The sequence below is a fragment of the Macrobrachium nipponense genome, chromosome 21, assembly GCF_015104395.2.
Source record: "Macrobrachium nipponense isolate FS-2020 chromosome 21, ASM1510439v2, whole genome shotgun sequence".
Taxonomy (NCBI): Eukaryota; Metazoa; Arthropoda; class Malacostraca; order Decapoda; family Palaemonidae; genus Macrobrachium; species Macrobrachium nipponense.
Genome location: NC_087212.1, coordinates 64818162 through 64835005, shown reverse-complemented (window position 1 = coordinate 64835005; position 16844 = coordinate 64818162). Strand labels below are relative to the sequence as shown.

General features: G+C 40.0%; 1 protein-coding gene across 3 annotated transcripts in view; it reads left to right on the top strand.

Moving 5' to 3' along the window:
* The window catches only part of LOC135198091 (beta-1,4-mannosyltransferase egh-like), a 127726-nt gene that overhangs the window by 66944 nt on the left and 43938 nt on the right, over window positions 1-16844 (top strand). The window contains exon 2 of one of the 3 annotated variants that reach the window (XM_064225528.1): window positions 6578-6646. The exons of the other annotated variants lie outside the window; for them this stretch is intronic. The gene's annotated coding sequence lies outside the window, so the exon portion shown is untranslated. The remainder of the gene's footprint in view (window positions 1-6577; window positions 6647-16844) is intronic. 3 annotated transcript variants of the gene reach the window in all.

Genomic DNA, 16844 nt, shown 5'->3' with positions numbered 1-16844 from the left:
GTGTGTGAATGTAGTGGCGTCAACGAGAAATTGTGCTGTTCCTTTCATGCTCGCTTCCGGGTCGATTGGCTGTGATTGTGAATGCTGCTGCTGCTGCTGTTGCCATTTCGTCGCCGTTGTAGGGTCCAAGTTAATTCGCTTGCTGCTTTTAACAGGATTTTGTTTCCAGTGAGTGTGTGTCTCTGTTTGTGTTTCTGCTGTTGGCTCAAGATGATAACAGAGAACCTGTCTCGAAACAACAGAGTGAGATTTCCTTGTTCAAGAGCTTTCTATGCATAGGCTCCCTTTAGTCGTGTAGTAGTAATAGCAGTGTTTTGTTGGGGATATTTTTCTGATGGTTGCGGATATTGCAGAAAATACAGCCATAATATCATCAGGAGTAGAATAGTGATGATTATAAGTCCTGCTTCTCATGGGTAACCGAAGTTACGAATCCGGATATAATGAGAGATCATTTGAATCTATACTCTTCCAGCAAGTGAAGTTGAATAAAAGGAAACTTTCAGCTGGCTAAAAGTCTCGGGGAGTTAGTTACATCGTGAATCTCGAATTTTACCAAGACCGGTGGTTGTGACGCTTTCACTCCTCCTGGTATCTTCGGCCATTATATTGACTAGCAAACATATGTATACAGAAATTATGTATGATAAATTCGTAGGGTAGCTAAGTCTACGGACATAACCAGCCCCGTTTCAGGGGCAGAACCAGCTCTGTTTCAGGGATCCCTTTTCACCCCCACCCCCTTGGGCGGGGGAGGTAAGATGAAACCCCATTATAAACCATCTTAGGGGTCCCCCACTATAACCCTGCCAAGTTTCATGCCCATCGGACCAGCCGTTTGGCCGTGATTGAATGACAAGACGGACGGACAAACGTAATGCCCATTATATAAGATTATAATATAGTTATGAGCTGCCATGGAACTTGACAAAGAACACTCGTGTTATGGTAAATTGCTTTGATTCTTAATTGATAATTGTTCCTATGGGGAAACAAACGCTCTGCATTTGGAATTCTCCTTCCGCGCATGTGCGGCCATGTACTGATAGACAACTAAAGACTGGCATAGGTTGTCTATGTAAGTTTTTGAATATTAGGTTTGGATAAAGGTGGATTACTGTCTAATATTGTGTACAGAGCAGCATAACTACACGTACACCACAGCTTATCTATATGACCAGAATGGAAATTACGTAAATCTCACCCAGGGGATATCTCACCACAGTATTACATAAAAAACCACAACGAAATTGGTAGAGTACCCAGTGTTCATTTCAAGTTCCATAGGTAAGAGTTGCTTGGCCCCAGCAACGTATCCCGTTGGCGGCTTGACGTTTTTACCGCTAGTTGTTTTGATGATTTCAAATCTCTCTATGAGAACCAGGATTTCCTGATTTCCTGCGACATCACAGAATAAAACTTAGTGGAATTGCCGGCCAGTGATTCTGTTTTCTCCAGCAGAATTCTTTGCAATAATAGTTTCAGTAGGTAAGGTGTTTTATAACATGCCACCGCAGAGCTATTTTATTTTCAGTGACTAGGAGTGATTCAGGAACCTTTCATAGTGATGTCCCAAAAATTCCCTATTCAGCAATAAAGCTGTCCTTCCACAATTTACACGGAGCCTATGTCAATGCTCACCACAGATAAGCTGAACAGCCGTACTACCAATTTGCAGTAAGTGTGCCACAACCTTGTCGAACTTCTCAGTTCCAGAGGTCTTTTATTCCTCACAGCTTTGAAATGTAGAATAGTCTCCTTGAGGATGCTGTGCAATTAGAGCCTCAAAGGTTCAAGAGAAGCTCCAGTGTATTACTGTCCTTAAACAGTACGCATTGTATTTTGATTTATTTTGATTTCATTATTTATTGATTCATCATTTTTTCTGATAACTCCTGATCTTTTCTTTCCTTCTATATTTCCTATTATCTTCTGTAACTACCTTCAAATGAATACCATATTCTTGAGAAGCTTTAATTTCAAGGCAACGGCCTCTAATATGAATAGGGTTTATCTTCTGATTGATGATAATGATGATGATAGCCCTTCTCATGTAGGGTAAAATAAATAAGGATGAGATAAAGCAGGCAAGATCAAATATGCCTGGTTCTGTTATTGATTTCATTTCTCTAAAACTCATTCTATTAAGTAAATGGCAGATGTTGTTGGATGGCGAGTCTGACAGTAACTAAAAGAGATCATTCCTGGCCCTTTGTGATTTTATAAGTAACCAGCACGACTCGATTCCTAAATGTAGATAAAGCAGAACTACATTCCTTAGCAAATGTGTCTTTCGTGTTTAACCAACTTCCAAGTAACAACATATCGAGCTTTGAAAACAAATTCTTGAAAGAAATGTCTTCAGAATCCTTTATCATTTTCATTTGATCTGATCAAACTCTTTCTTTCCTTTGTCAGTGCGCTGAAGGCAGCGTCCCTTCAGCCCTCAGCTGCAACCCCTTTCATTTCTTTCACCCCATGCGGTGCACTGTAGGCATTACTTTAGGTTCTTTGCAGCGTGCCCTCGGCCCCTAGCTGCAACCACTTTCGTTCCTTTTCCTGCATCTCCTTTCATATTCTCTTTTCTTCCATCTTACTTCCACCCTCTCTTAACAATAGTTGTTTCATAGTGCAACTACTTTGAGGTTTTCCTCCTGTTACATCTTTGTAACCTTATACTATCAATTTCCGTTTAAGCGCTGAATGACCTCATTAGGTCCCAGTGCTTGGCCCCTGGCCTAAATTTTATATTCAATCAATCAGTCAACTTTTCATTCCTTTGACTGTGCCTGTTGTTTACTTTCGTATCCTCTCCTAACAGTTGATTCATGTTACAACTGCGAAGTTTTCTTACTGTTATACTTTTATAGTGACACTCAAATTTCCTTTCAGCGTTGAATGACCTCATAGTTCCCATAAGGTCATGGAATTAGATAAGATGGGAGATTTTAATATCAAGAATAAACCCTTCAGATAAGTCCTATGAGAATTGAAGATTTTGTCTCGGTTGTCTGATTAAACAAATATAAATTCCTTTTGGTTTATTCACCTGTTTGTTTATTAACCTATTTTTCAATGAAACGGTTGATTGGGTTAACTTTGTGTCATAGCTACAAACTGTTGGTTCTGCTGTGATTTTACTATTTAACTTTTCCATACCATTTCTTCCCATAATGTTTGTTATTTTTTTTTATTGCAATGATACTTTACCTTCGGCATTACTTGAATGTTCTGTGATTTTTCTATTGTAATGCTTGTCCGCTGGTGTGGTGGTTTGTGTCGTGGATGCCAGTCAGATGTTACGGCTTCGCGTCTCCTCCAGGGCTATGAAAAAACACTGGCTATGTATCATGATCAGTTAACGCTGCAGTGTGGAGTCTGCGGTGGGAGGTTGAATGTCTAGTCAGTGTCCCGTGTGCTTGTTCCATTTGAGTAGGTTTCATCTACTGAAATAGTATAATAATAATGATATGTTAAAAGTAATTGATGCCGCAGCTGCGTTAATTTTATAAAATTAACGCAGCTGAGGAAGCAATTACTTTTAATAAAACATGTTTAAAAGTGTTTATTTCCAGCATACAGTAATAATAATAATAATAATAATAAATCCTTTTTTTCGGAGTTAGACAGAATTCTTCTCGAATATCTAGTCAATGGCCCCAGTGTGATTGTTCCATTTGGGTAAGCTTCATCCACTGAAATAATAATAATAATAATAATAATAATAATAAATCCTTTTTTTCGGAGTTTGACAGAACACTTCAAGTCTGAATGAAGATCGTTGAACATTGCAAAGTTGGGATGATGAGTGTAGTATGAGGAAAGTGGATTCACTGGTAAAGTTGAGGTCTTTTGTGTATGTTGAAGTGATAATAAACTACGTAGAAGCTCTTTGCAAACCACAAGCAGTTGAATGAAGAGGAGAAATGACGTTGCAACACCGGATGCAAAGTAGTATGATCTAAGCAAAAAGAAGAAATTGTGACACCGGAAACGAAATGATTCATTTATCCGTTGTTTGGTCGTTTCAGAGATAAAGTTTCATCCTGTGACAGACTTTTCGAATGATAGGGGAAAGGATATTCTCGAAAGAAGTACTATGTACAGAACATATTCCTGGGTTAGACTTGTTACTTCCCGTAGGGGGGCGGGGTATTGCCGTCAGTGGACCTCATCCGGTGCATTGTAGGCATTACTGAAGGGTCTGCAACCCCTTTCGTTCCTTTTACTTTACTTCCTTCCATATTCCCTTTCTTCATCTTACTTTCCACCCTCTCCTAACACTTGATTCATAGTGCAACTGCGAGGGTTTCCTCCTGTTACACCTTTCAAACTTTTTCCGTACTGTCAAATTTTCATTTCAGCGCTGAATGACCTCATAGGTCGCAGTGCTTGGCCTTTGGCCTTAATCCTATATTCAACTCAACTCAAACTTGTTACTGCCACTACAGCTAAACGCTATTGAACTTTTGATTTACACCAAAGAAGAATTGAAGGTCTGATCTGGTTCCCCTGCTAAGAGGAATCAAGGTTTGGGTCTTTATTACAATAGGTTGTCATAACTTTCTTGACTCCCTTATGTTTTGTTACCTTTCTGCCTTTAGAATATGTCTACTGGAAATCTTTTACCTTGCCTGGGGAATCGGGCTGAGTTTTCTCATGCTCGTGCAGTATGTCAGTGGCATTACCTCTAGCTGCTGACAAAGTTGGCTGGGCGCTGCTTTGGCTAGTTACCGAGGTGGTAGCTAGCACTAAAAACATGGCGGAAGCTCAGTGGAACGCCGTGTTTAGTACTAAACCCTCAGGGATCAAAGCATTATACACACCCATTTTTGTATTGTATGGTCGGAAAATTATATTGAATGATATCTTTGATACCCGAGGAAGCTGCAGGCCATTGGCCGTGGTAAGTCTACCAAACTTCACATTTAGATTTTGTCAAGGTCATTGGACCTTGTTTCCAATTGTTTGTTAAGGTCATTGGACATAGTTTCCAATTTTTTGAATAGGTTATTGGACACTATTTTAACATTTTTGTAAAGGCTGTTTTCCATCATTTTGAAGTCTGTAAAGATCGTTGGACATCATTTCCAAAGGTTTGTAAAGGTCATTGGGCATCATTGTTAGAGGTTTGTAAAGGTCATTGGGCATCATTGTTAGAGGTTTGTAAAGGTCATTGGGCATCATTGTTAGAGGTTTGTAAAGGTCATTGGGCATCATTTACAGACATTTAAAGTTCATTAAGCATAATTTTAAAAGGTTTGTAAAGTTCATTGGGTATCATTTTGGATTTAAAATTTTTGTAAAGGTCATTAGACATCACTTTATGGGTTCTTGTAGCATGTAGAATATTTGAGTAAAAGTCCCTTTGTTTGATTTTGACCCCTTTTTTCCGTAATACTCCCAGTATCCAGGGGCAACCCTCTTGTCATGTTGACTACATTGCTTGAAGGGGGATTTCTTCCATTTGTAGCTTCATACCTCCTTTTGTCCTTTTGTTGTGTCTGGCGGTGAGAGAATTCTCGACTCCTTGGCTGCAAAACTGTGTATTTTGTACATAGACCCATGTCGCTGCATGCAGTTTCGTTCTATATCGATTTAACAGTAGGGCAGCCATTATTCATGTCTGGCGTTACAGCTAGAACGTTTATCATGCAGGACCCGCTACCTCCACCCCCACCCTCTCTCTCTCTCTCTCTCTCTCTCTCTCTCTCCATTAAATCCATTTACCATGGATGCGCATGATTTTGAGGACATTCTAAACATGATAGCATAAAGCCAGGATCATTACCAACTTGACGTCAGTGAAATATATTTTAATGGTTTCTAGATATGGAATTTTAGATGTGAAGATGCATCTTTTGAGTCGGACATTTATGTTGATGTTCTTCTGTCTGGTTTGTCCATTTTCGCCTGGAGAAGGTTTTCTGGGAAGGAGGAGAATAAGAATTCTTCGTAGACACTAAGGCACCAGGAAGTAAGAAGTCGCTGAAAGCCAGGGCAACAAAGGCCTGGGGTTTTGGGGTGGGGGGGATGTCGAATGTGATTATGTAGAATGGGAGACGGGGCCTCTGAATCAGTGTCAGACATTTTGAAATTCTTCCCATAAAATAAAAGGATTCTTTTTAGGTGCGTAATAACTCAAAACAGTGACTTGCGATGCACGTATGGAATATGTTGAAAGATGTTTTATAAAACGTAGGCGATGAGTGAAATGTTATCGTGGTCCTAGACAATTATGGTAATGTGGCTATTTAGGACTAAAATATGTTCTGGCAGAACGTAGCCGGTGACTGCGCAGAAAGACTTATAAACAGTTGCATTAGAATAATTGATGCAGTATCTTAAAATTATGCAAATTTTGCAAAGGACCTTGGTATCCAGGATTCATGAGTTGCGTGCTAGACTGAGTTGAACGACCCAATACAGTATTGACGTGAGAGCTGTCTTGCGGTGATGGTTCCATGTGTATATAAATGAAGAAATTATCATTACCTGATATTGCTCTTTGGAAAAAAAAGTTATCTGACATTTGTATTCCACAGAATCTTAATTTTTTCTTTTTATTTTCTTCCAGGTACGTTCAAAATGAGATGCGCATCCGTATTTTGATGCTACATGCAAACAAGACTAGAAGATTTACAAGGTAACCGTGTATGTGCACTGTTCTTTTGGAAAAAAAAAAAGTTTCTTTATTTTAGATCACCTAAATAACAAGATAAATAAAACGAGCTTGATATTGATGTAGATACGACCGGACATGTCAAGGACATGAAAGTCTAATGATTTATTTGATTAGTACTTAACCGAGACCAGTTGATTACCCTTTTAGGAAAAAAGGCTCTGTTGATTAGCGTTATCTTGCTTTTTTTTTATGTAATTGCCCATTAATACCACTGGTTCCATACAACGTAAAAACACCAAACAAACCAAATTGATCCATGTTGATATTACCTGACAGTCATTCATTTAATTTTGGGAATGATTCCACACACACACACACCACACACACACACACACACACACACACACACACACAGACCTTACTTAAGTTCTTTGCAGTGTCCCTTCGGCCCCTAGTTGCAACCCCGTTCGTTCCTTTTACTGTACCTCCTTTCATATTCTCTCTTTTTTTTCCATCTTACTGCTCACCCTCTCCCAGCAATTGATTCCTAGTGCAAATGCTTTGAGGTTTTCCTCCTGTTACACCTTTCAAACCCTTTTACTGTCAGTTTCAGTTTCACCGCTGAATGACCTCATAGGTCTCAGTGCTTGGCCTTTAGCCTAAACTATATTCAGTTCAGTCAACGTAATTGTTGATTTTTTTTTCTTTTAGTTGTCACTTCGATAACATTTGATGCATTCATCAGAAACGCTCCGAATAGCCCAGTGAGAGATAAGATAGCATCGCTGTCCGGTTAAGCTGTTGCTTGGCAATAATGATGGTTCCGATTGGCTGCTTTCTGGCAGTTGACATTTTCAGCTCCTGAGGAGTCTCATGTGGGGAGCGACAGTCTATGAAAATGTGGCTGGAAAAGGCTGTATATTAAATAAGTTTTCTTGGGCCACCTGAATTCGATGTTCTCCCAACTTGAAGAAGTAATTAGGTGCCTAACAGTGCAGGATCAATGTTGGCTGTCGATGAGAAAAACTTGATATTTTTCTAAAAGTGTGGCATGAAGACTTAAAAAAAATTTATCAATACAGAGGCATGGTGACGAACTGGCAAGAATCGTATCGTAGGTCATGATCTTCTGCAGCGGTGAATTGCTATTAATCACATACCTCAGTCATACTAAGTTCAGGTGTTTTACATTTCTTGTTTGTTTGTTTTATAGTCGTCAGGCTATACTCGTTTTTTTTTTCCATCTGTCCACCCGCCTGTGGTGTTTGCGTATGGTAACACTGCGTCCCGGGCTTTAGATAGTTACATTCACCTTACATTCAACAATGATGACAATATCCTATTTCGAATATTAACGGTGTGATTCGCATACAGAAAATTATTAAAAAACTTTTCAGTTGCAAATGTACACCCAGGTATCCTTTTATGTACCTTAAACTTACACGTAACTATCCAAAGCCCGGGACGCAGTGTTACCATACGCAAACACCACATGCGGGTGGACAGATGCAAAAAAAAAAAAAAAAAAAAAAAAAAAAAAAAAAAACCGAGTATATTCTGTAACGCCAAGCTGTTTCAACGGACCTCTCAGTTGTTGTGACTTTCTCCCGTAGGGGGGTAGTGCCATCAGTGGACGTCACGTGGTGCACTGTAGGTATTACTTACGGTTCTTACCAGCGTGCGTTCAGCCCCTAGTTGCAACCACTTTCGTTCCTTTTACTGTACCTCATTCCATATTCTCTTCCTCTTACTTTCCACCCTCTCCTAACACTTGATTCATAGCGCAACTGCGATGTTTTCCTCCTGTTACACCTTTAAGACCTTTTACTGCTAATTTCAATTTCAGCGCTGAATGACATCATAGGTCCCAGTGCTTGGCCTTTGGCCTAAATTCTACATTCATCTCAACTCAACTCAACTATTGTGACTTTCGGTAAGATTCTTACGTGTCAAGCTATACGTTATGCCCCCAAAATTATACAATTTCCTTCCTTTCATACAGAATACAGACGTACACGTATACGAATTCAAAGGAAAACTTCGTACGAAATTTAGTGTAAGGCGTTCTCTGGTAAAAATAGTAAAACAGCGTTTTTTTTTTTTTTTTTTTTATAATAAAATCGATTTTGACATCCTGCGATTAGGTGAAACTATCTTCGTTCGACTTCCGTTCCGTTACGAAATGAATTCTCTTGCTATACAGCTTAAGGATTATAATTTTTTTTTATCTTTGTAGATGATGGTTAAAAAAAGTTAAGTACATCTTAGTTTTACCAGACCACTGAGCTGATTGACAGCTCTCCTAGGGCTGGCCCGAAGGATTAGATATTTTTATGCGGCTAGGAACCAATTGGTTACCTAGCAACGGGACCTACAGCTTATTGTGGGATCCGAACCGCATTACATCGAGAAATGAATTTCTGTCACCAGTAATAAATTCCTCTTGATTCCGCATTAGCCGAGCCGGGAATCGAACTTCGGACCACCGGATTGGTAGCCAAGCGCGAAAAGCACTCGTCCAACGAGGAACTTGCAGTTGATGGTGAACAGCCGAAGTGGTTGGCATATAGTTAGATTATTTGGTGTTGAATATTTAATGGGACATTCCCTCTCAGTGCTTATGTTCATTTGTTTCTCTGGTCACACAGCATGTGGTCAGTCATGACGATGATGACTGACCGAAGGAGGAATGAAATGGCCATGAAAGAAGAGACATATATAAATGGTCGACTTGGATCACGAGAAGGGGATGTTTATACAAAAGCTGTGTTCAGCTGTGTCTCGCACAGTGTGCGCTATCAAAGAGGATTCATTACTCATCTTCCTCCGTAATTAGTCATGAGTCTCTCTCTCTCTCTCTCTCTCTCTCTCTCTCTCTCTCTCTCTCTCTCTCTCTCTCTCTCATACGGCTCACCTAGCTACGCTAAAAGTGTAATTGACGTAATTAAGCTATAGTTGTTGACAACACGGGGAGGCATGCGTGGAATGCCCCATCCCTGGTTACCGTAGGTGGAAATAACCCTTATTTATTAGTCGTTGTTTCTAAGCGAAGCCTTGCGTTCTACTCTCTGTTCTTGATTCGAGAGTACGACCAAAACGGGACAGATTTTCCGGGTAGAAATCTCAGGTCTATCGTAGTTTGATTTGTAAGATGTGGTGATTTGTTACTAAATCAATTTTAGCTGAGAATAGCTATGGGTCCTTGTGGATGCTACAGTCGAATCTCTCGTGTTGGTTAAGGTCCCAGTATGTGTAGTCGCATCATATCTTTAGACAGATATCTATTTAAATATATTTTACACATTATACATACATACATACATACACATATATAATATATATATATATATATATATATATATATATATATTATATATATATATGACATGCATGCATGTATGCCAAGTCGCCATATTCTTGCAGACAGTCAAAAGAGGTGCTATTTAAATATAGTTTACACATTCACTATATATATATATATATATATAGATATATATATATATATATATATATATATATAATATATATATATATATATTATATATATATATTATGACGCATGCATGCATTTGTATGCCAAGTCCCCATGTTCTTGCAGGGAGTCAAAAATGGCACTTTTATTGGCGATTTCTTACAAATCCTTTTGGAAGAGAGAGAGAGAGAGAGAGAGAGAGAGACGAGAGAGAGAGAGAGAGAGAGAGAGAGAGAGAGAGAGAATGTGTTTGTTCAGGTCATCACAGCAATCATCAAATTTTCCTGCGATGTAGTTATTATTCGTTTAAAAGTTCTCCCAACTCAGCAGTATTTGTTTTAACCTTCTCAGGGAAAGTCGTGGGTTTTTGGTATTATTAAAGTTAAAAATAGTCTTGTTGAGATGAGTAGGGAAGTCATGAGTTTTTTTTTTTTTTTATTATTGTAAAAGTTAAAAATATTCTCGTTTAGAGGGGTAGCGAAGTCGTGAGTTTTTGGTATTATAGAAGTTAACAATAGTCTTGTTGGGATGAATAGGGAAGTCTTGTCATGTACAAAACAGATTTTGAGCGCATTTGACCAGAGATGCAAAACAGATTTTGAGCGCATTTGACTAGAGGGTGGAATCATTTCAGTTTGATGTGTGGTAATGGAAGGTGCCTTTTTCGCTGTGCATTCTCGCAACGGAGGAGGCTGAGAGAGCGCTTTACGGCCTACATGACTTGACTTCTAGGAAGCAGCAGAGGCGGCGTGGATTGAAGCTTCCTTAGAAGAAAGGCTAAAAGGTTTTTGTGCTTTCCTCAGACTCGTGGCAGATGATGGCTTTCCACTTTCCGCGCTCTCTTGAAAACGCTTTCAGCCTCTGCGCCCCAGGCTCTCTCTCTCTCTCTCCCTCTCTCTCTCTCTCTCTCTCTAGGCCCACCAAGATTTCTTTCCATCTGGAGATTGTCTCGGCGGAAATGTTCTTTTCCTTCTCGTTGATTTAACGATAATCATATCTCGCTATTTCGTCACGAGTGTTTCCCTATTTTATGTAGCCTCCATTATTGCCGACGGAGAACCGAGAGATGTCAGACGGTGATGCCGTACGTGACTAGCGATGCCCGGGGCTCTTAAAGGGGGGGAGGGGAGAGGAGGGTCGAGGTGGCTAACCTCTACGAGAGTCGAACCTCTTCCCCTTCTCTTTGTGAGGGAGGTAGCGTAACGGCGGTCCTTTTTAAGGGAAGTGAAAAATGGGGGACGGTGTGGTCCGTAGGTGGCTGCTTCCTCCTCCTCTCCTCCCCCTTATCCTCCTCCATCCCCCTCCTCCTCCTCCTACTCCTCCTCCTCAAGATGCAAGATGTTTCTATTTTTCTCACAGTTAAGATGCTCGTGAATATTATTGCTTGCTGTTAGGAGGTAGTTTGTAAAAATGTTATTTTTTCTTTTATTACTTGATTTTGATCGTTGAGTTCCCCCAGGGTTTTCAACAAGGTCTGTGTCTCTCTAGAGTAGGCGATCGTGCGTCCCGTAGAGTCCCAGCCATTCCACAGGTTACGATTAGGACTCCCTTTCCGCCTCTCAGACTGTGGAGGGAAAAAGGTCCTTGTTGGATCCCAGGACGATTTTGCCACCGTTAGCCTATGCAGATTGAAGGTCCTTTCGATATATTCTGAGGATATTTAAAGGCTTGAGTGAATCTTGGGCTTCGTTTTCAGCCGAATTGGGGTGGGGAAATCCTTTCAAAATATTTTATACCAGCGTATAATGCTAGCGATTTGTTTTTTTGTTTTCTCTTTTCAAAAATATATACCAGCGTATAAATGTACAGTGAAAGGGTTCTCTCTCTCTCTCTCTCTCTCTCTCTCTCTCTCTCTCTCTCTCTCTCTCTCTCTCTCTCTCTCTCTCTCAGACCATCCAAGATTTGAAGATGCAACATATACCGGAAGATGCATTATCAATTCTCTGGTAGACATTAGAGGTGCCTCACACTGAGAGACCTGGGGAAACCCGAACGAGCTGTAAGGTCTCTCTCTCTCTCTCTCTCTCTCTCTCTCTCTCTCTCTCTCTCTCTCTCTCTCTCTCTCCTTCTTTAATATTCGGAGTTTCCCGAGGACGGATTTTATTACGACTTGCGAGCCATGATATTAGTCTTGGTAAAGGGGGAATAGGTTAAGCTTACAAAGACGGCTTATGGAGAGAGAGAGAAAGAGATCCTACCATACGGTGCCTATTGGGATATAGACTGGTTGTCATCAAAGATACTGTTACTCTCCTACGACATTTCAATTACAATTATGGGAATAAATTCCGCAGCCACGCCTTAACTAAATAATAAAGCAATAAAAAAAGCAACTGTATTAAGATAAACTTGTTTTACGAAACGTACATTGAGTGATTGATACCCTAGATGAATATGGTGACGCCAAAAGATAAAAGTATTGAAATAAAAAAAAAGCAGTATTTCTTGCAGATTGATTAATCAGAGAGAGAGAGAGAAGGAGAGAGAGAGAGAGAGAGAGAGACGAGAGAGAGAGAGAGAGAATTGAGCGTATAGTTTGTAGTTGCCTGACTGGGGAACTGGAGCCCCATTACAACAGCAGATAGAATTGGTCACCACTGCGCGGCGGGTTGGTTGGGGGTGGGATGGGGGGGGGGGCGCGTTAGTTTGACAGGGTAGTGGAAATTTGAGAGGTAATGGGAATGCCTTGGGAAAAAGGTTCGGAGGGGAAAGAAAGGTCCCCGTCTTCGTTAGGAGCGAAGCCGAGAGCCAGTAGCTTAAGTTGCTACAGAGAGAGAGAGAGAAGAGTCACTGTACATATTAAAGGACGTGAATAAATCTACCTGAAAAAATGCAAATCGAGAAGAACCGTGTATGTAGAAAAAAAAGCTGCAAGTATTAATAAAAAAATGGTAATGGAATAAAAAAAATTGGCACTTTATGATACAAACTGCAATTTTCCTTTCAACCAAAAAAAGTTGATGTGAGTAAATGCCACCAGTACAGTATAGAATGGAAGAAAACTCGGATATAATCATATGTATTATTATTAATATGATTATATTTGATTGCTTTCCTGTGGAGTGAATGCACAGTTTGTCTGACAAAGTGCAAAACTGTTGATTTCATTATTCTTTATATTAGTACTAAGCTTCCAGTCTTTTACACCTATGGTGTTTTTTTTTTATCTTGCATTAGATGAGTCCATGTATGCTCGGTGAAAGGCTCTCTCTCTCTCTCTCTCTCTCTCTCTCTCTCTCTCTCTCTCTCTCTCTCTCTCTGGCTTCCTAACAACTTGAAGAGTCTCACTTATCGATTTGCAAGATTTGCTGTATATTGGGTTTGAATAACTTTTATCTTTTGGTGTCGCCACATTTTTATTATACAAAGTTTTGGGTATCGACCACTCAGTTTTCGTTTCGTGTAACAGTTTATTTTAATACAGACTTTATGTTTTATATTATTCAGGAAGCCCTGACTGTGAACTCTGTTCCTGTAACCGTAATTTAAGTGTTGGAGATGGGTAATTGTTTCCTTGATAGCATCAAGTTCTCATATGTTCATTTCCACACACACACACACAATATTTAGGCTTTGCGCGCGCGTGAGAGAGAGAGAGCGAGAGAGAGAGAGAGAGAGAGAGAGAGAGAGAGAGAGAGAGAGAGAGAGAGGGGGGGGGGGGGGAGGAGTTGCGGTTTGCAATATGTAGAAAAGAAGAGTAGCAGGAGAAATCCAATAATGGAAAGAATTCTCTTGAGGGAGGCCCTGGGGGGAGGAGTGGTACTTAAATGCTTCTTTAGGATGTTGTTCACTCGAGAGAGCTTTTGAAGAAAAGTGCGCCAGTGGTGTGTGTGTGTGTGTGTGTGTGTGTACGCGCGTGCGCGCGTGTGTGGCTTTTGAGTGGATGGGTAAGGTTCAAAGACCTGCATTCTTTCTCTTTCTTGTGATCTCTATGTCCTTAGAGTAATTTCGACCGTTTCCTCACACATTAAAAGATCTAAAAATACGATATCTATCTCTCTCTCTCTCTCTCTCTCTCTCTCTCTCTCTCTCTCTCTCTCCTGAGAGGCAGACTCCTTATATACAAGATATGTGACACACGGAATAAACTGCCACCAGAAGTTGTAAACAGTAACAGTGTGGACGAGTTTAAAAGAAAGCTAGACAAAATCATTAGGACAGGGAATGAACAGTAAAACCTGCTCCTACAGATAAGTGAGCACACGATGTCTCCTCGGGTGGACTAACAAGTCTTTGAGACATCCTAATCCTTGTAACTCCGTTCATTCTCAATAGTCTATAATATCATATGTGATGGCGGGGAGCGAATCTCTTCATTGAAAGTGAAGTAAGTCACTTAATTGTAAATGGTCCGCAGGTATAGTGGTTAGTGTCGTGGAATGCCACTCAGGTGTGGCGGGCCACAGGGCGATGAGAAATCACTGCCTCTGTATCATGATCAGTTACTGCTGCAGTGTGTGGGTCTGCGGTGGGAGGCTGAAACCAACATTATTTGGAAGTTTGAATTTCTAGTCAGTGGCCCCTTTGGTGTGCTTGCTCCATGTGAACAGGTTTCGTCTACTGAAAAGATGATAAATAATGATAGTGACTTATAGTCGTTTCATCCCTGGGATGATATACAGACAGTACGTACCTTAATTTTCCTATGCCGTCAGAAGTGGTGGTATTGGTGTAACGGTTTGAGACTGTAAGTGACGATCCCAGGGACGATACTACGTACCTTGCAAATACTTGACTAATGTTGGGGTGTGTATGTTTTATATATATATTATATATATATATATATATATATATATATATATATATATATATATATATATATATACGTATATAAAGGCCACCGGTGAGAGAAACTCATCTCAGGCTAGTCTGGAGGTTTAAATACCTGTAGGCAATCATTAGTATATACAATATGCTTATGGATACGCATTCTCTCTCTCTCTCTCTCTCTCTCTCTCTCTCTCTCTCTCTCTCTCTATATATATATATATATATATATATATATATATATATATATATATATATATATAGTGTGTGTGTGTGTTTGCACATACACAGATGCCAACAGCCTGTTAACATTGCATTTACCGTGCCTTCCGAATAACACTGAAGAGGCCTGACATATAAAAATGAACCTTCTCACGGGAATTTGAACTCGTGTGACAGTTACTTTATTCACTCCGTCATCAGAAGTGAAAAGATTTGATTACTAATCTTGTGCATATTTTTGTCAAATACGAGTAGGTCCTGACATCACTGACTCTTGTTTCTCGTAGAACTACCCTTCTTGTGGGATCGAATCCCGGTCTGAGTATTCAAACTTAATATATTTCAGAGCAGCTCATGCGGTGCACTAGGCACTACTTAATGTTCGTTGCAGCGTCCTTCCGGCCCCTAGCTGCAACCCCTTTCATTTATTTTAATGTTCTCACATTCATTTCTCTTTCTTCTATCTTACTGTCCACCTTCTCCTCTCAGTTTATTTAAAAGTGCAACTGCGAGATTTATCTCCTGTTACGCCTCTCAAACCTTTTTACTTTCAATTCCCTTTTCAGTGCTGAATGACCTCGAAGGTCCAAGCGCTTGGTCCTTTGCCCCAAATTCTATATTCTATTCTCGTAACATATTTCAGAGCAGGTTAACCTGAAGTGACGTTCAGTCAGCGAAGTATTTTTGGACGGTCGTAGATACGCAAACTCTATCAAGGTCGCTGAGGTGGTTTGTGCTGTTCTCATTGCAGGAAAAAAAAGCTATAAATTCATTGGTTATTGCAGCTGTCACAGCCCAGCTGGCCTTGAAACTGATTGCCATTGTCAAAGCACATGATGGCATCCTCATCCGGTGGTGTCATTTCGTGTTTCGCTCCAAAGGATGTCAAAGGTTGTTATTTCAAGATGGGAACAAAAGAAAAAAAACAGGTGAATGGACACTTCTAAGGCAATCTCTCTCTCTCTCTCTCTCTCTCTCTCTCTCTCTCTCTCTCTCTCTCTCTCTCTCTCTCTCTCCTTTTACATGAAAATGTGAACTTAATCCTTGTACCATACTTGCATTGACTGTCGTTAATGCAATTTTTTCTATGTTCGTTGTTGTGCTTTAGCAATTTTTCTTGATTCTGGCCTCACGCATGATATTAAAATTTGTTCGTTCTTGAGGGTTACTGTAATGTCAATTTGTATTATTAATGAAATTAAGTCACGAGATCAGCGTTAAGTTAGCCTCGTCATGTGAAGACATTCAGCAAATATACGATACTCCGGTGAATGACATAAAATTGCTGTGACAACGTCTTGAAAGTTGCTTTTGGAATCCCAACTTTTCAAACTGGCCACGGTTCAAATTCTGTTGAATGTGTTTTTTAGGGCTTTCTAAAATGTTGCTTATTTACCAAGTGTGTCCTGTAGATAGTTTAGTTATCAATTTTTATAAAACAACAGGGAATGTTTTGCTTATGTCTAGCCATTCCGTTCTTATTGATGCCAATAATTTTTATAAAACATCAGGGAATGTTTTGCTTATGTCTAGCCATTCCGTTCGTATTATAACCATTAATTTTTTTATAAAACACCAGGGAATGTTTTGCTTAAGTCTAGCCATTCCGTTCTTATTGTAACCATTACTGTCAAGGACTTTTTGGCAACGCTGCTGTCACTATTGAAGTGAAGTCACATGACAATTCGCATCCTTCATTTTGAGTGAGTCAATCAGTCACGCCGGCCAATACTCATGTTTCTTGCAAGAGACAGACAC